The 24,385-nt window shown below is 40.5% G+C and overlaps 2 pseudogenes; both read left to right on the top strand.

Annotated features, from left to right (window-relative positions):
• The first annotated feature begins 16,636 nt into the window (after window positions 1–16,636).
• Window positions 16,637–17,536, top strand: LOC147448891 (uncharacterized; annotated as a pseudogene).
• Window positions 17,537–17,901: 365 nt separating this feature from the next.
• LOC147448890 (mitochondrial adenine nucleotide transporter ADNT1-like) lies at window positions 17,902–19,220 on the top strand (annotated as a pseudogene).
• Window positions 19,221–24,385: the final 5,165 nt, after the last annotated feature.

Below are 24,385 nucleotides of genomic sequence, written 5' to 3'. Positions count from 1 at the left end.
CCGCCTGCAATCACAGTGCAGTTATTCAATAGCCAGAAGATATAGGAGCAGAGCTTTGTTTCATTGAAGTGTAGAGGGTGTATGGAGTGAGATGCTTGAATCCATCTGGGTTTCTTGGATAGAGAGATAAAATTATACTTTCTTTTTTTAGCATTGGAAAAAGCTAAATTAATAACTTTAGCTAAAACAATCTTAAGGCCGAGATCTCCACTAAGTGGAATGTTTTCATAGCATTGTGTAATGTTAGATGTAAATATGTGAAAGATATGTTGAGGAAGGTTAAGTGTGACTTCTGTAGCGTTTTTTGTTAGCCAGAAACAATTGTATTGGATATTTAGGAAGTTTTTGCATATTCTCTACTTCTCTGCACAAATGAGTTCAAATTCTATGAGAATAATATCAAGGCAGAGAGTAATATCTTTGGTGATATCTATGAAGATGCAGTTAGAGGCATCAGATATCCATCTGAATTTATGTTTGTGGACTTTATATGTAGGAAATAGTACAGGTAGCCTGGTGTTATTAAGAGAATAGCCAAGTTGTCCTAGATTTTTAGAGATCTTGTAAGTGATCTCTTGCGGCGTATTGTTAGTATGACAGAATTCTTACCTGACACCCAATCCCGAGCGGCTTTCCAAGCAAGGTATTTGCACATAATCGTAGGATGGTTGGCACTTTTTTCAAGCCCGACCACAAGCCATTTATCTGAGATTAGTTGAAAATCAAGAGCTAGTTGAGGAGTAAGCCAAGAGCTATCATAAGAAAGCCATTTCCTAGGAAGTAGAGAAATTTTATGAAGGAAGCCTTCCTTCACTAATTCCTTTAAGTTCGGTAGGACTGTCATCTCAAGTCGGAGAGCACTGACAAGGTCAGTGAGGCAGCTAAGTAAAGCTGATAGAGCAAGGTAAGGGTTTTTTCGATAGTTGGGTATGTGATTGAGCCCTTTGGCTAGTAATTTACGTATTGTGACATTATCGATAATGCTAAGATCCTGAGTACATACATGGTTACCAAATCCTTCAGAATTTCTGCAGAATGAGTAAATTGAATGCATGTACAGTAAGGGATTGTATCTTGTCTAAGAAAGTCATTATTTAAAACTAATCCTTTTATAGGATGATGGTATTTCCATCCTATGAGAATGTTGTCAAGCAGTTTATGATTACCAAAAAATAAGTCAAAGCACTCACAAAAAAGGTTTTTTGGTAAGATCCAATCAAGAAGGATATTGTGAAATAGACAATGTATGTAGATAGCACCATAATTCGAATCTTCTTTGCTGAGAATCCTTCTTCCACATGGGTCGGTAGAGACCTGCAATTTCAAGGAAGTTTCTGATTGCGGGGAATCTTCCTCTCCCTCTTGTAACACTACGAGATTTTCCTCGATTAGATGAGGAGCTAGGTGTAAAAAATGAGGTGAAGGAGTTGGGAGTAGCCAAAGAGTTAGCTCTTTTTAGAGCAGGAGAATCATCATCTTCAATATAAGGTTTAAGCAGATTAGTGATGAATTTGACCCCTTTAAAGTTGGCATAAGTGGTGAGATATAGACCGGGCTCATCTGCTTTAAGCTCTTTCAAAATATCATGCATAAGACCACGGAAGATATTAAGGCAATTTGTGCAATCACAATCTGCTTAGCCTGTCCACCAAGCCAAGAGCAGATGAGGGATAGATGAAAGTCGACTGGTTTCTCTGGGAATAGCAGATCCAAATGATTGAGGATAAACCATATTGCATGATCAAACCACATGATTCTTGATTCATAGGTAGCTTTGGGGTCAAGAAACCTGCAAGCACATTTCACATAGGGGCGGAAAATATTCCAGATAGACTCTGTGTAGAAATCAGGGTCGCTTTTTGCAAATTCCATACTAACTTTAGTACGTATGTACAATCCAACATTTGAGGGGCATTTGGAGTGGTCTATGAGGTGAAGGTTAAAGGGTGCTTTAATTAGTTCTCCCTTGTCCAAGAACTGCCCACCTTTGAGAATCTTCAGGTTACAGTCTTCCACTATTGAGGCAGGGAGATTGGCCAAGTACACCCAGGTTTCACTAAGAATAGGGGCTAGGAAAGCTTTGTTCGGTAGAACCCATAGTTGATGGTCAACTCTGACAGATTCAATTTCTATTTGTCTTATTGGTAAGACAGGGAACACTTTAGAGATTTTTGGTACCATCTCCAGGAGGTTAACATCATTGAGGGAACAAAGATTATTTTGGAATTCTTTTACTGCTTCTAGTGCTGCACTATCTCTACAGAATATTCCACCAATTGGAGGGATGGAGGGCGTATTTGGGGTGCAGACAAACGAGGGGTTAAGCCCACAGAGTTTCCTAAGGAAGTTTGACAGCTCAGCTCTAGATGAGGAGAAATGGGCAAGCTCTTGCTGATATTGTGTAGCAAGGACAGGAAGTTGGGCAATATATTGGGTCAACAAGTTAACACCTTCTAGGGAGTCATTGTCCAATGTAGCCAGAATTTTTACCCAGTCATTAAATGACAACATATGCAAGATAGACAGTTTTTTATCCGAGACAAGAGCTGAATCATAAATAAGCTGTGAAGCATCCAAACTGCTTATACATATGAGGACAAGAGAGGAGGCCACAAAGAGGGGCTCCGAGGTAAGTTCAAATCCTTGAGATAAGGCAAGAGTCTGCAAAAATAGTGAGGTCAAGTTTACTTTTTCTTGCCATAGTATGTAATACATAATTTGGCTTTCCTAGCAAGGAAAGGTCTAGTTCTAGAAGCCAAGGCATTCTTTGGTGTTTGGTTTTTAATGTAAAGCTTAATCTGATCAAGAATCTTTGCATGATTCTCAGGGTTGTGATTAGTGCTCATGCGAGCTGTCAATCTATAATGTGAGCAGTCCTGAAAAGAAGTGACATAAAGATTAACAAAAGTGTCTAAATTGTAAAGTATACTTGGTCCTACAAACCTTCAACCGGCAAAGTCAGAGACTATGGTAGCCGTGAGAAGGGAACCTAGAAAAAGAGTCTAAAAGGGTCCACCTAACACCAGTCTAGGAATGAAGGATTTATCGACTGTGGGTCCAATTTAAAACTCCATTCCTATGATACTTTCCTAGGCCAGCATCGTTTCCCCCGAAAAGAAGAAACCTTATGTATAGGATGTGTGTGTAGCTGTTTAAATCTTAACTAATAAGACATCATTGAATTTTTACATTCAAAAGACAGCTGGCCAAGGAAAAATGAGCTCATATGTACAAAAATAACTCAGTATTAGAATTATTTAGGTACAATGATTGTAGGAAATATATCCTCTTTCAATAAGACTAGAAGTAAAAGAACTTTCCCGTTCCTCAGTGAGTAATTCATTACAGAAAGGTTGCTTGCCAAAGAAAAGAAAGCCATCCAAGATAAGATAGAGTCCTTACCTGCATCCATCCAAACAAGACAACAATTCTGTTAGCCTTGGATGTGTTTTACAGGTATCAATGGACTATATCAATTGTTATCCATGTCCATCTTATAGGTTTTAATTACTTTAGACAAGCTAGTTTATTCATTTGGTATGTTAGCAGTCTTTCATATTACTTTATAGACTATGGTGAAGTCCATCAAAGGTAAAACCAAGAGCCACAGCTCAGTAGCTATGCATAAAGAAGATCCCATATACTTACCTTTACAATTAGTAGAACCCATGGTACCAAAGGTACTTTTTTAGATAAAGAGATGCAAAATCCGACATCTTTTTGTTAACCAGAGGTTATAGATGATGGTGGTGATTACCTCGTTTTTTTACAACCAATAAGACAACAATGTAACTATTTAAGAGAGTAGCAAGAATCCCCCCCTTTTTTTTGGAACCTCATCATCATTTTTTTTTGCCAAAAGCTTGGAAGCTATACCCAAGCCAAAACAACCTCGGATATATACTTACCTTTTTATCCAAAAAGTCATTATCGATTTTCAAGAACAGTAGTGTCCGGCCATACCAGCCATAGCTTATTTCCAAAGCCAAAAGAATGAGCTGCTGTATACTTACCTTCACAAAATGTCAGGTTATCACGGTCTGTAGTGTTCGGCCTAATATGAGCTCCCATTTATGATAAGCAACCAATTAATCACAGAAAAAGAACCCACTATTTTTCGAAACCTGTCAGATAATTAGATACCTTCATCTCCTTAGAAAAAAACCAGTAACCACAACGACAAGAACCAGCTGTTTATTTTTGCCAGAGTCAAAGCCAAGTGGCCCATTGGCCATCACCCCATGTAGCCACTATTTATACAATCGGGACACAGTAACAGCCCGCGTTTTAATACATATCCAGCTGTAGCATGAACGGCCATCAAGCCACCCATCATACTCACCACCATATACCCACATACACATACTGCCATACATACAAAAAGTTTTAGGTGAAGTATTGCAGCGGTCAATTCTCTACGCCCTTTACATCTTACTAAGGCCACCCCCAATTTTTTATGCAGACAATCATAGACGAACATGTTTTATGCACAAGAGACCCACGGCCAGCCATAATGTCTAGGCTTTAGCAAAAATAGCCAGTCAAGCTCATAACTATATGAACCTGCAACAATTTACAAGAATCGACATAGCCTATAGTAAGCCACAGAGGCGACCCAACCAGTCCGAGGTCAAGAGTTGTTTTTACACAAGGCAGGGATGCACCATTCCTAAGTTTACCATACCAAGCCCTTTGAAAAAATATCAATAGAAAATATCATTTGCACACATTTTGCAAGAATACCATAGCCACAAAACCTACACAATATGCGTGCTTTTAACAAGCAAAAGGTAGGACTACCTTCCTTCTAAAACCTTTAGTATGTGCGTAAATAGTGCAGTAAAATAGTAAACTCAACAGAGGTAGGATTGAACACGTAAGTCACCTCCGAGGAGAGCTCCATTCTCCTTGGTAGTAGAAAGCAGCAAACAGGAGGTGTTTCACAAAATAACTCAACACGCCCACAATAGCTAAGTGAGGGGCAGAGATGCGTCCTCACGTGTTTTTATAGCAAGAGGAGGTAAGTCTTGCCCGTGTGTACTGTCACGGTATCGAGAGAGGAAGGCCACGCTCCATCATGAGTGTGAGATATAGCATCGAGCAGCACGCCTATGGCTTTCAACGGGGATCGACAGTCAGGAGGGAGGAAGGCCGCCTTCACTACTCCCTGAGAGTAGTAGACATTGATCACGCTCGACAGAGCATCATCATTCAATCAAGGGCTTGGCCCTCGGTAGTAGTGGTCCAAATAAAAAATCCATTTCTTAAGTTTTAGACCTAGTATGGTCCAGGCAGAAGGAGCCTTAAAAACGGGGGGGGGGGTTGTTTTTCTTTTTGGAAGTTTTTTTTTTAACAAATATAACTAATGAACAGTATACAAGTGTGTGTGTGTGTGTGTGTGTGTGTGTGTGTGTGTGTGTGTGTGTGTGTGTGTGTGTGTGTGTGTGTGTGTGTGTGTGTGTGTGTGTGTGTGTTTGTTATCTACATATATTACCCACACACGAACATACATATGTTCAAAGACTAAAGCACCCAGATAAATACAAGGTTTATTATACAAAACAAACTTTAGATAGCATGATTTTGTATAAATTAATATCATCAGGTTGGTACAAGTCACCATCCAAAAGGTAGAAATTCCTTTACAAATTGTGAACTAGTAGGCTAATCCTCCAAACCATAAAGCAACCAAAAAGATGAACTAAAGAGAATAGCCCTCACCTACACCCATAGAACAACATAACATTCTATTAGCATTGGCTCTGTATGCATGCAGGTGATGTATGGGCATCCTAGTTGTTATCCATGTCACAAAGATTCAACTTTTTCTTTGCAAATAAACTTATCATTAAACAGTGAATTTTTTATAAAACATTGTTTGTCAGTTATAATTTCATACAAAGCTTCAACAGCCTACCAACTGCCAATGGTTTTAAGCATCTTCATAATTTATCCCCTTATTCTTGTAGGTTCGATTAATGTATGCCCTTTGCCTCGACCATGCCTTGTTCTTTGCCGCAAATGAGGCTATATATTCTGCCCTAGCTGCCTTAAGCTTTTTTGAGATCTGTGCTCTCTTGATCGGATCAACTATAGTACTCATCCAAGATGTCATCCTATACCTTGGTATACCCTGATAACAATAGATAAGTCATTTTTTGGCATTATTAGAAGTAAACCCTCTTATACAATCTTCTTATAGCAGGTCAATCCTCCGTCTATGTCCTTAGACATAATGTTATGTCGAGAATCTCTAAAAATTGGAAGCATCAAGAGTTATAGCACACGGAAACAAGAAATTGAAAAGGGTCCAGCTAAGTGACCATAACATTCCAGCAAAGAGTCAGTAGACCATAATCAGCTTTGGTTTGGTATAGTAAGCTTTCAGATCTAGACTAAGGAGTCTACTAAAACCAGCTTGTTTAATACGAAGCAAACAAGCATATATACATTATCCATGCTATATCTATGAAAATCCTAGGAGTTTTATATCAAAAGTTGAGCTTATGTAAAACCCTAAAATTCTGCAATAAGCTGCACAAACCATATCCAGCAAGTAAATCACACCTCATTCCCAATCTCTATACCAGCACATACCTGGTTACACTGCTTTAAGCTAGGTAAGGTTAGTATAATGTCAAGACATTAGTAGCAATGAGTTTAGAGTAAACCAATGTCAGCAGTTGGAAGGGAATGGCTTCCAAAGTAAACCAGGGAATAGCTTCCAAAGTAAACCCGTAATTGAAGAAAATTACCCAGCAAACCATACCCAAGGTCGAGACCTTATTCTTACGTCAAGACCCTATATTGTCTTAGGTTGGGTCCATAAGGTGTTTAAGTCTTTGAAATCACTCTCATGCTAGGCTAAAAGCATGATCATCTTTGTACACCACCATCCGACACTTATCCTCGAGTCAATTTACCATAGCCTCCTAAGTAACTCAATTCAGTACACAAGTGGTAGGACCACTTTTCCTGAAATTTATTTCATCACTAAGAATCTAGCAACAGGTCAGTAAAACGCATATCCAACAAGTATACCGTATCAGCCCAGACTGTTATCAAACAACAGCAAGTATACCGCAACTTTCAAGATTGCATAATTTATGAGCTCTATCTGTTAGTTTCAAATGAAAATTTACCTCATTCTCAATCTTCACAAAACATATCTCAATATCTGTACCTACATGGTAACCCTGCTTGAATCAAGGTAAGGGTAGTATTAGGTCAAGACTTTAGTATTTAATGAGTTTAGTGCAAACTAATGTCAGTAGTTGGAAAAGCATAACTTCATTAGCATACCTTCATTAGACACAAATAATCCAGCCAATCTGCCCAAGGTCAAGATCCTATACTTTGGTCAAGACTTTCTACCACCTCAGGCAATGTCCATAAAAGTGTAAGGTCAGATGTTCTAAAGTTCTGAAAGCATATCACTGCCAGCCTAAGAAGAACGACCGGCATCCAACACCAAAAAACCAAGACAGTTTATCATGGTACCTTAAAAAAACAAAATTCAGTACACTAATTGGTAGGACCTGGATAATGACGAGGTTTTCCTAAATATTCATGCTTATTCAATATGCCCCTTAGAATTTTTACTTATCATGCTATCACCATTCCAATCTTACTTATTAATGTCAACCAGATATAGTCTCTAGCAATTAAAGCAGTCCTTCCTATTACCATACCAGTTTATATTGATACCACAAGCAGACCCTTGTCCTTATGCATGTTACCATACATAGCAACTTGAAATGATTTCACAATACCAAGTATCATTACCACTTTTTACTTATCAAGCAAAGGAACTCAACTTGAGAAGAAGAAGAAGAAGCCAAAGGGTGGACTTCCAGGACCTGCTTCCCTTTCACCATAGTTTAATACACTCCAAGTTCAATCACTCAGGCACTAACCCTCAGTTACACACGGAGAATACAAAAGCATATACGAGCCAACTAAGTGAGGGAGACCCTCACCTTTATAGTGTTGTTGTGGATTAGGTTGAGATTCCAAAGCCCCAACTAGAGTCCTGTCGCTCACCCTCAGCCATGCATTCGGTGGAGGTGGTTTGCCATAAATGGCCCATGTGCACCGCTAGCAGACCCCATCTATAGATGTGATGAGAATCCCAACTTTGCCACCCAGAGTTAGCGCGCTGCAGAGTATTAACCATTTCCACTTCCACTTGATCTGAGTTATCCCAACTTTAGTAATGCCTAGCAAGTGAAAAAATACTTTTAAAGTTTTTTAAGCTTAGTTACACACGAAGCAGGTAATATTTCCGGCCAAGGGAGATTCCATTTCCCCTTTTAAGTCAATATTCCTTGGCATTTGTGTGTGTGTGTGTAGCTATTTAATCTTAGATAATAAGACATAATTGAACTTTTACATTCAAAAGACAGCTGGCAATGGAATAAGGAATAGATAAGTACATAAACAACTCAGTATTAGAATTATATAAGTACAATGTTTGTAGGGAAGAGGTCCCCTTCCAGTATACACATAGTAAAAGAACTTCCCAAATCATAAGTGAGTATTCCATCCAATGTAGGTCAGCTTTGCCAAAGTAAAAAAAAAAAAAACCTTCCAAGATAAGATAGAGTCCTTACCTGCATCCATCCAAACAAGACAACAGATATGTTAGCCTTGGATGTGTTTTATAGGTATCAATGGACTATACCAGTTGTTATCCATGTCCATCTTACAAGCTTTTTTTAAACCTTAACAAGCTTATTACAAAGTAATTTATGTGTAAAAAAAATTCTTCTTCTCTCTCTTCTTACATATACCCAAGTTTCTAGCAAAAAATATAATTCTGATTAGAATGCCACCACCCCTTCTAATCCAAGTGTCTTAATCCCCCATCAACATCTTTATCAGTTAGTTTAAAAAAATATCTTTCAAGATTAATGAAACTCCACCATATCAATCTATAAAAGAAGCTTTAAAAAATTCCATTTATAGTTTTAAAAAGTATCAAGCTTGTTTATGTTAGTTTAGGTCAAATAAAGTTTATGCCCATCATGGTACATGGAATCCAAAACTTCCCTTAGTTTGTATATCACTTACCTTATACATCTCTCAGCATACCAAGTGGCAAGGAGCCCTTCCAGAATTAAGCCAGTCCTCAATTCAAATCATGAAGTTTAGAGAAATAAGTGTCCTTATGGTTTTTGTTTCTAGTTTTACCTGTCTTTGTGATTGCAAAAAGTATTGTAATACCTTAACAAGACAACTAGTATTAGAAATAGGCCTAGTATCCGTAAGCATTCGGGCCAAAATCAAAACCAAGTAACTAAAAACCAATCCAATATTCATATACAGCCCGCGGGCCAAGCCTCCCAAATTTTACCATAAGCCAGAATAGAGCGTTCATTGTAACCAGTACCGATTCTAAAACACGAAGACGTCCGGCATCATATTACTCCTATGCCAGGTCAAGGGGCAGATATCATACCATATACCCACATATTATGGTGCAGAAAATAATGTAGTCCACCTTGTTTATGACCACGTAGTAGCTAGTACTGAATTAAAAAACAAAAGGTCCCCCAGTGTATACTTACCTCTATTGGTAGAGGTTCATTTGTATGAATAAGGTATTTTTAAGCAACAGGGGGAAAAAAAACCTTTACTACTTATACCCGCCAAGTGAATGCAATAGAAATATCGCTCTACCTTATCAAAAACTACCAAGTTAATGAGTTGGTACAACATTCGTATGCAGCCGGGCCAACCATCCCCACAAACCATAATAAACAGTGCGCAGAATGTCGGAACAGTACTCCTCATATTCACGCAACCCACCCGATGGGTCTTACCAGGCTTTTAACCAACAGTGATCCATTAAGCCATGCTTATGCAACAAAATCAAGCCAACCCCAAACTATACCTACCCATGCAGATATTGTATTACCTCATTCAAGCTAGTCAGGTAATGAACCAATATGGCATTGGTTAGCACCCAGGGCAAACACCCCTATAACCTATTTGAAGAAACTGTTAATATTCGTGCACAGTAGGCTAAAGCAAGTGTACCTAGGCCAAGCCATCCAAGCGGCAACAAAACCAGGCTCCATTTTCAACGTGGTACAAGTACACAGTTGTACGCTTATAGGATAAGCTAAGCCTCTCTCTACGAGGGCGTGTAGTTGTACGCTTATAGGATAAGCTATTTCCTCAGCCCAACATTCTCTCTCTCTCTCTCTCTCTCTCTCTCTCTCTCTCTCTCTCTCTCTCTCTCTCTCTCTCTCTCTCTCTCTCTCTCTCTCTCTCTCTCTCTCTCTCTCTCTTTCCAACGTCTATGCAGGAAAGGTGAAATTAGGCATGATTTTTCTAAAATTTTCTATGTCGATATGGTAACAGGTAGGGCTAAGAGCCATCTGTTTTGAAGGGCTAAGAGCCACCTATTTTGAAATGGCTAAGAGCCATCAGTTTGTCATTCATCAGTGCTTGCCTTCCAAATCAAACAAATATGTTCAATTGAGTACCCATTGATTTTAATGGCCAAGCAGCCGTCTTGTCATTATTAATTTTTTGGGTGTTATTTAGCACTACACACTTTGAGTGTGAAGAGGTTGAGCTTTTGAAAGTCTCAAACTCAAGTATACGTCTCTCTACCAAGGTGTATAGATGAAGCATGCAATTTAGACAACACGGTTGTTCACAAAACTCCTCAATTATGAATTTTGAGTCTCGACAAGATCCCGTTGTGAATACGATTCTAACTTGAGTGGATTTATCTACAGCACTAAGAGTGTCTGTACAACTCCCGTTTGGGGTAAGACCCAGCTCGTGATTATTAAATCACTTATTACGTGTGATGGTCAATTCTTGGAATCTTCACACTTGCACTTTCAAGGAAAGAAATCTATACGCTGTCAAGGGCTCGTAGATCATTTCAGCTTTCAGAGTTGACTTAAGATACTATCGGTTGCTAGTTGAACACTTTTCATACAACATTTAACCAAAGGGTTTTCCAATGTTGGTTTTGCCCAAGGGGTCTGGTTTGCCAAGGCAACATCCAGGGTTCCATATGCAATACTACTTACATTTGAGTCTTACCACGCACCGAGCGAGTTTTTCCGAGCAAAGACAAACTCGAGCAAGTGTTTGTACGCAATACAGTAAATTTTATCATCAACAAATATATATATATATATATATATATATATATATATTGATGCACTACAACAAAAAGATTTTTCAATGGATATACTACCTCCTAAATTCCAAAATATCAAAAATTCCTTTAAAAAAAAGTAACACGATATTTGAAAATAATATCTTCTGCCTCAATCTATTTATCTAATTGTAATCTCCTCTGCTTCTACTCTTCTTTTGCTTGGATTTTCCTCACTTGGGCTTCACCTGTTTGAGCATGAAGTAAGATTGATAGACTAATAAGAGCTCTAGACCTTTACTTAATGCTCAAGTCATCCTATGTTTCTTTTTGTCAGGTAAGTGTTCACTTGTGTAGTACTTTGATTCTTGATTTTCATTTATACTTGAGAGCACGTGCATCCTTCCTACTCTTAGCCACATCAATTTGATAGCAATTTATTGCACCTCATTAGTTCATCTATACACCAATCGTCCCTTCCATGTCGTTTTTCCCTCCCTATCATTGGCAAAAACTTCATTAAAAAACAGGCCTTAAGTGTATTTTAAAGGGCCAAAAAAAAAAAATACAGCCTAGTTTTTGAGGGTGGCATTGAAGGAAACTAGCTAAATTTGGAGGATTCTAGTGTAAAACTCGAAAAATATCCTTTTTTTTTTGTTAAGATATTCAATGTTCATTTTTCCATTGGTTCCTACAAAAGGTTTTGGTGAACGCTTCCTCGCAGGATCCTCTCAGTGTCTCTCTTTTTTAGTCAAGAGGATAGAGGATCTTTGGAGCACCATTACTTTTCAAGTCATAACCAAAACTCCTATTAACTATTTTAGTATTCAAACCTCCACTCACAATTTTAATTGGTCTGGATCTTCCAATCATTCAAATTGTCTTGCTAGAAAGTGGATATTTACAGCATGACTCTATCAATGCTGATCAATAGCCTGTCGTACTGATATGGCACATAAAAAAGAAGCTAAACTATAAACTATCAGATAATGGCTCGACCTAAAGCACCAATTAGCACGCAACATGGGCATGTTTTTTCCCCCAACGCAGTAGTTTAAGTCTTCTGGAAAAAAATGGCTTAGACAAAGCAGACAACCCCATCAAACCAGACTTTTAGCATGGTTAATATCAAGCCACTTGCAAGATAGTTAGAAAATCCCTATAATTTTCCATTTCCTGTGCATCATTCCTCACAATTTTATTGGTATGATCAACATAATTTGTAGGCACATTTGCTTCCTCGATCCAGGTACTCAATGACAGTGAGTTTTCCCTAGTGCATAACATCTTTCACAATCCAATCCAAGGCATCAGATGAGATAGCATAGCGAAAAGGAGAAAGTGGACACCCTTGTCTTATGGATTTATGCAATGGAATAACATCTATAAGAGTACCATTAACTAAAAATATAGTTGATGCATTCCCAAAAAGAATGTGAAAAAGAATCTATCCAAACCCATATCATACTGACTTTGAAGTATGAAGTCCCATTCAATTCTATCATAGGCCTTATCATACGCTTTGTGGCCGATTGTTTGTGAGGAGATCTTTTAGAAGAGAGTTTTTTGCAATTTGCAATGCAATGATCAACATCATATCTAATAAGCAATGAATTATTATGCTCTTCGAATGGTGCTAGTACTACTACTTGTAGTCAACTAATATTGGCGGCTGCAGGAGTCATATCAGAGTAGTGCAAGCTGAAGCCCATGCCTCCTGCTTCTTCTGAATATCGGATGGCCAATTAGCTCTCGCTTCCTAATTACACTTGCATGATTTACTACTTGACTTCCGCTGCAATGCTGCTACATCTCCTTGGAGCTACATCACATTAACCAACTCTTGCGGCGGAAACCATATTCTGTGTTGAATCGGTCATGAGAGATATTTCTGCTTGTCTGGTGATCGTTCTGAAATGCTTGCCTCATCAAATTTTCAAATAGATTATCAACAGAGATGGACGAGGAGTATGACTGAAGCCAAAGGCTCATCAGACCATGACTTGCACTAATGGCAATATTCCCTAATGCCTTTCCCTCGATATTGAGTTGTCTGCCACTAATCCCCTCACACACTCTGCTAAAAGCACAAGCAACTAGTTGCATTGAATCCGCTGGCTTATTTATTTCAGGATTATAAACATCATAAGATTTTATGCCCTCATGTTCACTTTGACGTTTACTCGTTCTATTTCTTTGCCCTCTACCGTCTGCATCGCCAACAGCCTGATAGCATCAACAGAAAAATGTGTTGACAAGTGGGGACTCAAGTAATTGATCACTTCCGACACCTTAACATTGTCTCGTCCAAATGCCTTCTTAAGGGGAGGATCACATAAGATCTATGATTTCTGAGTACTACTCTGGAGCTTGTGAGCCTTGATGTAGTCCCATGCTCTCTTGAGGGCATCAAGCCTCGTGGTCTCCGAGGTTTGCAAGATGGGAGCCATGCTGGAGGAGACCCTATAGAGGATCTGAGTGTCACCTCTGGGCTCGGGCTTGAGGTCGGGCTCAAGAGTGGTTTTGAGTTTGGCCTTGGGCACTTTCTTGCTCATCTATTCATCAACTCATGCAAAACGCAGAGCATTCACACACTACACCAGGGGCAAGATCCCGATCGATGGCAAGGCGAAGGATCGTGATCGATCCTTCCCCTGGTGTAGCATTCACACACTACACCAGGGGCAAGATCCCGATCGATGGCAAGGCGAAGGATCGTGATCGATCGCAAGAAGACGGATTGGGATTGGTTGGGGTTGAGCGATCGAAGCTAGTACTTTCACATGCAATACCCCATACTATAGCAACAAGGCTGCATGATACAACCAAGCATTGGACGGCCTGTACTGAAAAGCACCTGCATGGACCATAAGAGAGAGGTAGAGGTGATGGTGAGGCACCTTTACACAGCTTGCCGATGAGAGAGGAAATGGCAACTAGATGGGATGGCTACAACAACACACACTGAAACCCTCACTTCTCCGCTCTCTCTCTCTCTCTCTCTCTCTCTCTCTCTCTCTCTCTCTCTCTCTCTCTCTCTCTCTCTCTCTCTCTCTCTCTCTCTCTCTCTCTCTCTCTCTCTCTCTCTCTCTCTCTCGCTCAAAACAAAGCACAAAATTTCTCCTCTTCAAGCATTCTCCTCACATACCATTCAGAAAACTACTAGATCAAGTACTATAATAAGTCTCACAAAATTACCAACAAAAATCGCTCAAAATGAGCGGACTACACAAAAAAGTGACCCTCTTAACCAAACCCACTTCTCCAACATCGCTATATTGAAACTCTATTAGTTCACAAGAGGTTCATTCAAAGATAAGCTTTACAAGTCGATTGCATTACTTGGCCCAGTACCAGCTTGGGCCATTTGTAATACCTCCATCGCCTCTACCACTTTGCCTTTTAGCACTTTCGGAGATTCAATTAAATGTAAAACTTCTAGATGATCCATCTCCAGTAACATGCCGGTAACTTTTCCTGCGTGATCATGTTCCAATTGATCTACAAGTGGATAGTACAACTGCTCACCCAACATCAATCTCTGTTGTTCAGGAGGAGCCGATGCTAAGGCTCATATTGCCAAAGCAGGAATCTCCTTTCTCTCTCTCTCTCTCTCTCTCTCTCTCTCTCTCTCTCTCTCTCTCTCTCTCTCTCTCTCTCACACACACACACACACACACACACACTTATAGTTAAAAATGAAACTCTCTGAAAGAGCGCGCGCCGGCGTGCGCTCTTTCAGAGAGTTTCATTTTTAACTATAAGTAAAAGATAGATAGATATATAGTTCTATTATCGTCCTGGGAGGTCAAATATGACCTATGGGACCAAATGAACATGTCACGTGGTGTGAGTGGAGTTCATAAGTGACTCTCGATGCTCAAAAATGGCTGAAATGAGCGTCGCAATAGAGAGTCCACATCGTGGTTGGGAGAGGAAGGTATGTAGGGAGAGATCATGGCTGAATATATGGGGAAAAGAGGACCTAATGTGGTCAAAAGTTGAGCACTCAAGTAGTGTGTGGTACTCACTCTCTCACACTTGACGAGGGCATAAGGTGCAAAGTCGATGATACTCCTCACCAGTTCCCCAATGTCCTGTCTCGCAGCGTAGAGAATGGGAGCTAAGACGAATGGAGGCAATGGTGCGGATCGCACTCAAGGGGATGGGCTCAAGGATGTAGGAATGGGTTCGGTTACCTCGTTCCGAGAAGAAGAGAGATTTGTAGTTTGGGGCAATGTGTGTGGTGTAATGGTTGAAGCGAGAACCTCCGGATTTCTCCCAAGCCGTGATACATTGGCGTTGTAAGAAGGCCTCATTAACTTGGGAGTTGATCGACGCATCCTTGACCAAGTGACATGCATCCCATCTTCCAAACCATTTCTTGATATCAAGCATCCACCCCGAACTTAGTATTTTGCTCTTGCATGTCTTTTGAACCATTTGACTTGCTTCATATGCGATTCTAGGAAGTCGATGCAAAGGGCTACGTTGTGTCTTACGCATGTACTCCACAACCCTTTGCATGCCCAAGACCTCAATGGGAAGCAATCCGGACTCAAGAAGTAAAAGCATGTAGGGTGTTTGTGTCTTGACTTGGAGAAAGTTGGTGAGAAAACGCTTTTGGACATTCTCAAACTCTTTCCAAGTAGACTTCCCGATGCTTCCACCCCACACCTCCACTCCATAAAGAAGCACCGGTGTCACCAATGTGTCAAAGAGGTACTTTTTGAGATCCCAACACTTGATCTCTCATGCATTGCACATGTTCTCAAATGCATAATAGGCCCTCTTTCCGGCTTCCAAGCGACGCATTGCACAATCCTTCCATTTATGATTGGATGGAACCTCAAGGCCAAGGTACTTGAAGTGATCTACCACTTCAAGTTTCTCATTGTTATATACAATGCATGGATTTTCATCATTGAGGGTCTTTACAAGCATAACCTTGGTTTTGGATCCATTCACGATCAGCCCGCTATGTAGGCAAAAGCGTTCCAAGACACTCATAAGCTTTTGTGCATCTTCTAAGGTATGTGCCAAGAGCACTACATCATCGGCATAAAGCAAAAGCATGATCACCCCATTTCCAATCTTAACCTCTTCTATGCCTTCTTGCTGCATAAAGTCAAGAACCATGCGTTCCAATTCATCAATGAGTAGCCCAAAGAGGGTTGGGGAAAGTGGGCATCCTTGTTTGACACCAATAGTGCTTGCAAAAAATTCTGAAATTCCATCTCCCATACGTAATCGACATATCACTTTTTGGTAGATGCGAAAGACTGCATGCATAAATTCTCTCGGCACTTGAAGGCTTTGCATACGTCTCCAAAGATTTCCTCGCGGTACCATGTCAAAAGCTTTCTTGAAATCCACAAAGCAACAATACAACTTTTTTCCTTTCAATCGAGACGCTTCCATAAGAACTTGAAGAGTGACAAGGTGATCAATAGTGCTATGATGCTTTCGAAAACCTGCTTGGCCAAGTGCACGTTTGCCATTCTTTTCAGCATGGCCGCCGTCCTGCAAGAAGTATCCATCAGCTTCATGCAAGCAAGCTCCATCAACATTGCCACAGGAAATGAAGCTCCGACCTCTCTCTCCACGCCTAGCATACCCTTGTAAGGTTTTCCGGCTTTCTTGTCAGTGGCCCATTTCTGCATGCTTCAGGGCTTCCCGTGGAACGTTCTTCTTGAGGAGAGCAACCGGAGATGGCAATGAAAGCACCAGACCCCCCACCGTCCTCCCATCTGGCCAGTGACATGAGAATGTTTCCATTCTTACTTTCGAAGATATATCTAAGCACTATGAGTTTGTTCTTTTCAAAGAAGAGGCATAGCCATCGACATTTCTTGCTGATGTTATGTCAGCCACTATTTACACAGCGCAACCAGGTCAAGGCCTGGAGGAGATTGATCACCATTTTATTCGTATCTCACTTCGGGAAAAATCATTTTCACAAACATACAAAAATCCCTCCAAGACAAATCTCAATCGGAAGTTTTACAATTCTAGGCAATATTTTTTGCAAATTTACACTATTTTCCATGTATTTTAAGCAGAATTTTCTCCTTCTTGTCCTCCCCTCAACCGGCTACTTTGATTTTGCAACCGGCTCAAGGCTAAGCTGAGGCACACTTTTCCCGAACACTATATAATCTCAGGATTGTATGAGAATCTGGAGTGTATTGAAGTCTTATCTAATTAGAAAGACAAATCCAAAGCAACCAATGGGTTGAATTCGAAAGTTCAAGAGGTCATGAGAGTAGCCCTCCCATAACCTTACCTGCAGACAAGACGGTGTCAGATGCTGCAATCTTGATGTTGAAGCACAAGATATATCGAATTCCTATTGTCAATCATTCAAGACAAGTTGTTGGTATTGTCACCAGGACGGACATATATATTTAGCGCATTAGAGGGGAATCGTCTTCATGAGTGATGGGTGATTAAGTTGGGCTAAAGCAAGCAACACAAACTGTGTAGTGTGATGGGATACATACTTTAGTCTTAGGTCACATGCAAAGTCATCTGATTTATTAGAATAAATTTGATGCAATCTTGTGAGTCGAAGTGTGGCTTTTACTATTTTCAAATTTTGTAAGATCCATGTGTCATGTAAACACTTATGACTGTACTTGTATTGTGTGGACTTGCCTTGAGAGAAACTGATTGATGAGAAGCTTATTTTAAGGGTAAGAGAGAGAGAGAGAGAGAGAGAGAGATCTTTGTTGTGCCCTAAATCACTGGCAACCACCATCCATCCTGCTGCCTACATGTTGCTCATTGCAGCAGCAGGTGTGGCAGCGGCTTCCAAGTGAAGGTGCCTTTGTCCTTTTTCTCAACTCGCTCGCCCCACCCAAGTGGCTCTTCCTCTCCTTCCCTTTCATGACGCGACTTGCCTCCATTAGCTTCCTGAACTGTTGCTTTGCCCTAGTTCTCCATGGTTTCTCAAACAAAGGCCACAACTTCCATGATACAGAAGGAGCATGCATGATGTCATAGTAGCACAGAAGAGGAGATTGCCTCTCATGGGAACGTTGCCTTTTGCCAGAGATCTCCTCTTTATGCTTTTGGGGAAGAATCGGCTGCCTCCACACTTGCAACTCTTGTTGAAGAAGCAAAACTTGCAACTACTGAAGTCAAGGCTCTAGGAGATAAAGCAATGGCCATTTGCAAGTCTCTCATTGTTGGAGGTGTGGCTGGTGGAGTTTCACGAAGTGTTATGGCTCTGAACAATTAAAGATTCTTCTTCAAGTTCAAAATCCACTGAAGCCTAAATATAATGGCATGGTGCAAGGCTTGAAGTACATTTGGTCAATGAAGGCTTAGCTAGATTTTTCAAAGGGAATGGAACAAACTGTGCTTGAATAATTCCTAACTCTGTTGTGAAGTTTTACAGTTATGAACAAGCTTCAAGTGAAATTTTGTGGTTGTACAGGAGAGAGACTGGGCAAGAGGATGCTGAGTTTACAACATTACTAAGACTTGAGCTGGTGCATGTGCCATAATTATTGTAATATCTACCACGTATCCTATGGAAATGGTTCGGGGTAGGTTTACAGTGCAGACAGAGGATTCACCAATGCGCTATCGAGGAATGTTCCATGCAGGTCAACGATAATGAAAGAGGAAGGACCATTAGCAGTCTACAAAGGCTGGTTTCCATCTGTTATTGGTGTGATCCCATACGTGGGTTTGAATTTTGCGGTATATGAATCACTCAAAGATTGGATGGTAAAGAGGAACATAGCAACCAAGCCAGAAGAGTATGTTGATTTGAGCGTCCTTACAAAACTTGGATGTGGAGCAGACCATAGCATATCCACTTGATGTGGTACGGAGGAGGATGCAGATGGTGGGATGGAAGGGTGCCTCCTCTGTCATCACTGCGGATAGTCAGATGAAGGCACCAATTCAATACACTGGGATGATTGATGCTTTTTTGAAGACTATTTGAAATGAAGGCTTTGGAGCCTTGTACAAAGGCCTTATTCCCAAATCTAGCAAGGTTGTTCCTTCTATTTCTTTAACGTTTGTCACATACGAGGTGATCAAGGATCTTCTTGGAGTTTAATTCCAAATATCAGATTAAGTGAATCTGCAATCTGCAATAGCAATAAGGTAGAAGAGATTGTAAATGGACAAACGATTTGAAAGCACATCGGCCGTAGTACTGATTTGTAAGAGTCTCTAATTTTTTAAAGAAGGGAAATTTAAATGATAAGTCCGAGTGAGCGCTAGTCTGGTGCTTTCATATCAAAAAAAAAAGAGAGAGGGAGAGAGAGAAGTGCGATTTAGCAGTTGCGCCTCTCCGAAGGTCTCCTTTTGCTGCCTCTACCCATCCCCAACAGAAGTTATGGAATCTTGCCTCGTAGGAGCGGGTGCTCTCCCTCCCCTACCTCGCTTAGTCCAACAACCAACACGATTCTTCACACTGGATACTTAATTGGGTTGGGAAAAACCTACTCAAGACGCAACACCAAAAATGATGGTGTGACAAGAGATTAGATTAGGCTACATCAACATGCAGAAGCTCTCCTTGTGACAGAGTACAAGGTCGCATGATGCACATCAGTACAGATATGTTGATCCTATAGCATGCATGATCTTAGCCTTCTTAGCCGCTTCCCTTACAACCTTCCCTCACCCATATACGATCCCCTCCTCCTCCTCTGTCTCTCTCCTCTATCTCTCTCAATCTCTCTGAAAAAAAGTCCACACCGACGTAGGCTCTTTCAGAGACTTTGTTTTAAAAGAGATTGAGAGAGAGCGAGGAGAGAGAAAGAGAGGGGGAGGGGTTGAAAAAAAAACCTAGGTTTGGTGTAATTCCACCTACAAAATTTGAGATTTACCTCTAAATTTTAAATTTTAAAGTGAGAAAACCTACAAAATTTAGAGAAATTTAGCATCATTTGGTGTAAAAACCTTCAAATTTAGTCAGTGTACCACTAAAATTCTCATAGATAGGTTCGCCAAGTTTTCAGAACAAAGTTTTTTTGAGCACTGGTCCCTGCCTGTACGTGAAAGAGTCAGCGTCTCTTTCAAAGAGATTTTTTGAAGGGTTTTTTTTATACTATATTATTGTTGAAAATGACGATGGTTGAACTTGAGAACCTTCTTGCCTCATCTATTGTGAGTTTCCTTGCCCAACTCCTTGAAAACCAAATTTTTCAATGATTAGGGACCCTGAGATTTACCTTTCCTAGCCAACACATTTGTCTGAATGTGGAACAATGGTGTTTGTTTCCTTGCCTTACTCTTTTAGTGTAAGTCTCATGGTCCTACATGTAGGGAGGTAGGAATAGGAGATTTATATCCATTGGAATCATGGTGCCACTATTCCCAACAAGGATCAATGGTGGTAGAAATGAGCTTCCAATATGTTAGGGAAACTAGTTCCAAGAAGAGGAATATCAACATGCCATTGTATGGGTTCCAATTGTTCTAGCCCATCAAAGGAAACATTCTACCAAACTCTTGTTCAATGGGGTTTTTCTGTCAAAAATATGTGGTCGTTTTACCATTAAAATTAGGTGTAATCTTGTTTTAGTTTTTTTTTGTTGTGCTTGAAGTTACCTTAAAAATCCTGTTTGGTTTTTGTTTTGTATAGTGTGTCGTGTCCAATCTTGCTCGGTTTAGGGATTGCTCGGAAAATCTCACTCGAGATTTGAGATTCCTCCTTACATTTCACTAATTTTCAATTAGTGTTCCTAGGCCTTTACAGGCGGGAAATTTGGGAAGGTCCCTTTTCATTCCAGATTAGTGAACACTAGTTCACCCTTCAGGTATGCATCTTATTTAATTTTGTTTCTTTTTTGTTATCATCCATTTTTAGTTCTTAAGAGAAATGACAAGGTCATGTAAGAGCCAAGCCATTTGGATTGTACTGTCCAAATTAAGTTTCTGCATTATGCAGTTATAGGCCCACTTGTAGGGTTTATTTGGCACCTGTTGTCACATGGGATACAACATGGTCTAGGGACTCAAGGAGTTCGGTTTAGCCAGTGTGGGGAGTTGGGCTAATGAGGGTCCCTCTCACTCCTGTCGTAGAGTGTTTGCAGTTACCTCCACACACAAGTACATCTTGTACTTATGAGATGTTCTTTTTTTAGACATACTTAGTTGAGACATATTCCACATGTGGCAAATATGAGTCTCGGGGACTAACACTGGCACCCACTATTTTAAGTATATGTCACGACAAAGTCCCTATGTGCTGGTCAAATCTGTTTTCTAGACCATTTTTAACACGACGTATCAGGAGCAATTTCAGTGGCCAGAAATTGTTGGATACTTAGAATGGCTTGTTCAGGTACAAGTACTACTCAACAACATTACAGATGGTTGTTTATACATATAGCAAGGCGCTGAGTTGTTAACAAAAAAGTTTCATTGTTTGTCGGTTCAAACGTTTTAGCAAGGCTTGCAAATGATTCCAGTGGACAGTATTTAGTTTCTTTTCAGAAGTATTTACATTCCTCTTTAATATATGCTACGAGCATCAAATTTGCCATAAATATAAGCAAGAATGATCATGGATATACAGGTTCGGATCTGTTTTTTGCTAAATGCGTGCACACTAGGTATTATGGGCCCTAGTGTTTAGCAAAGGCTAATTTGGAGTGGCATGCATATTCATTACATCAGTTCCTGTATTTTACACTCTATGTGTAGTATCTCTATGAGATTACTTTTGGGTCTACCAATCACCAATAGAGGTCATGGCTCGGTTTGGGTGCTGGTGGATTTTTCAAGCTAACCAAGATGGTTATCCAGGACATTGTTGTTTGCTCAGCAATGTTGTATGATATTGTGATCCCCATTTACAAGTCATCTGGGAAGACTGTCTGTAAACCATGGGGAAAAAACCTTAGTACTGTCTGTTATCCAAGGAGGATAGACAGATTACATATCCAAGGAGGATAGATAGATTACAAAGTGTACTCTTGTGCTAAAGGATACACACTGTGTGTACATTATCACCAAGCAATCCAATTAGTCAGCATTTATTGCTCTACTTGGAGATTGCTTACCATACGTTAAAGCATGTTTGTGACTAGGATTAGTCTCTTCATGTATAAGTCAAGTTCTCAACCTTGAACACTAGTTCTAGTGGGGTTGTTTATTGATACAACTTGAGAACAAGTCAAGGACTTAAACATGGCTGATGAGTTATTTCAGCAAGTTCCTTTCATGGAAAGTGAATAAAGATGCTATTTTGGATACATCTTTGTTGTGATAACTCATTTAGCATGCTCATGTGTGTTCTAAATGGAGTCTACACACTATGATTAGATAGGAACTGGTAACACAAGATGGTTGCAAATGGACAACAATGTGGAAAATCACGATGCTATTCTTGGTTTCATTGAACCTCCTATTGAACCATGTTATGATCAAGCAAACAAGTAGATCCATGAAGGATCCCAATGTGGAAAACATTAGTATATCATCACTCCAGTTTTCGAGGATGAAAACGCTTCTCTAAGGGGGGAGGAATGTCAGGCCAAGGGTCACCTTGGAGGTCAAGGACCGGACCAAGGGCCGGGCCGGCTGCTAATGGAGACGGGATCCTATGGGCAAGGCCTATAAAGGGAGGTTGGGCGGAGGATCGAGGCAAGGCAGTCCCAAGGTTTTAAATTATATCTTCCTCATAGCCTTTCAAAACAAGCAATAGATGACTCACAACCCACTTGATTCACATAAGTGATTCTTGGATGTAGTGGTTGTGGACCTAGCACTAGAGGTGGCAAGGGTGTTGTTTGAACAACATTTTGGGCCCTAGGGACCATGTGTTGTGATGTTTGTTCAAGAGGTGGGGCCGCATCAATGCAGGCACTTGAGGTGTGTCCGTCCATGCTAAGGTTGGTCTATTGGCCATCGCACGCTTAAATATTACGCAATACTTGGCTTGATGACCATACCTCCCACAGGCATTGCAATTCTCATTGAATTTTACTCTAACATTAGGGCATTCACTGGTACTATGCGGACCATAGAAAACTGAGTACCATTGTTGCTCCCTTCTTGGATACATATGGTTGTTTTCTTGAGCACGATTGTCTCTAAGACTCTCTTGAATGGCATTGGTCAGATCTGCTAAAGTCATCTCATATATCTTTGGCTCCTTAGCAATAGGCTTTAGGGTCATTGGCTGATGCCTCGATGCTTGTGAGCTAGTAGATTTAGGCTCAACAGACACTCTTTCTCCTTGAATCATTAAATTATCCTCCAATTGGATCGCATTGGTGGTGACTGCTTCCCAAGTGGTGATACCTCTAATGACTAGGCCATTGTAGATATCCTCATGTCGTAATCTCCTAATGAATCTATCAACCAATTGATTATTATTGAAGTGCTCATTTGGATTATAACAAGAATTCAAATGCTTCAAGCGACTAATAAAGTCTCTCACCGACTCTCCTTCCTCTCGTTGGGCTTTCTGGAGCTAAGATGCTACACCCCAAAGCACTCCCTCTTGTATGTATTATTTCAAGAACAGTCTCCTAAGAGTAGGGTAAATCGTTTTTTCTTTCACCCTTAGGGTTCTATACCAATCCCCAGCCTTCCCACTTAAGGTTAGGCTTAAAGCATTACTCTTATGCAGGTCATTGTGTTCTCCCAAAGAATCGCATATTTGTTCAAACACTTCGATATGCTTTCTCACATCCCCATCTCCACTAAATTTTTGTGTGAGCTTGGCTATTTGTACTACCTTACTCCAAGGCTCTCTATCAGGTGTGTTACGCATATTCTCAGTAATAGATTGGCCGATAGCTTGAGCAAATGTTGCCAAGTCACCTAAGTGAGCAGGCACCATGGGTGAAGGCGCTCCAGAGACTACATGTGGAGTAGGTACTGGCATTGGTCTTGGTGCATAGGAAGCCCTTGGAATCCAAGTTTGGTACGGTGTTATGCCATGTGGCGGTCCAAAGTTCATATGTGTGGCTCTAGGCATAGCAGACGTCGAATGTGACATGCTAATGCTAGCCGGTATGGTCCCATTGAAATAAGAGCTTGGATGTTGTGGTTGTGGAGCATAGGTTGTTGAAACAATGGGAGGGGTAGGAGCTACATGAGTACGAGGACCCATAGGTGTAAATGATTGATACACACTTGTATATACTGTTGCCGACATTGAGCTACCATGTAGCGGTGCTTTACTAACAAATGAGGTCCATGGTGTGTTTCTTGACATGCCCATCACTGGGGTAGGCATGGTAGCCATGGTGTCATCAAGGGAAAGATGAGCTAGAC

This window comes from Adiantum capillus-veneris, chromosome 10 (genome assembly GCF_014529385.1).
Source record: "Adiantum capillus-veneris isolate H3 chromosome 10, ASM1452938v2, whole genome shotgun sequence".
In the NCBI taxonomy this organism is placed as follows: Eukaryota; Viridiplantae; Streptophyta; class Polypodiopsida; order Polypodiales; family Pteridaceae; genus Adiantum; species Adiantum capillus-veneris.
Note: the sequence above shows the minus strand (reverse complement) of the source record. Positions and strands in the feature narration are given on the sequence as shown.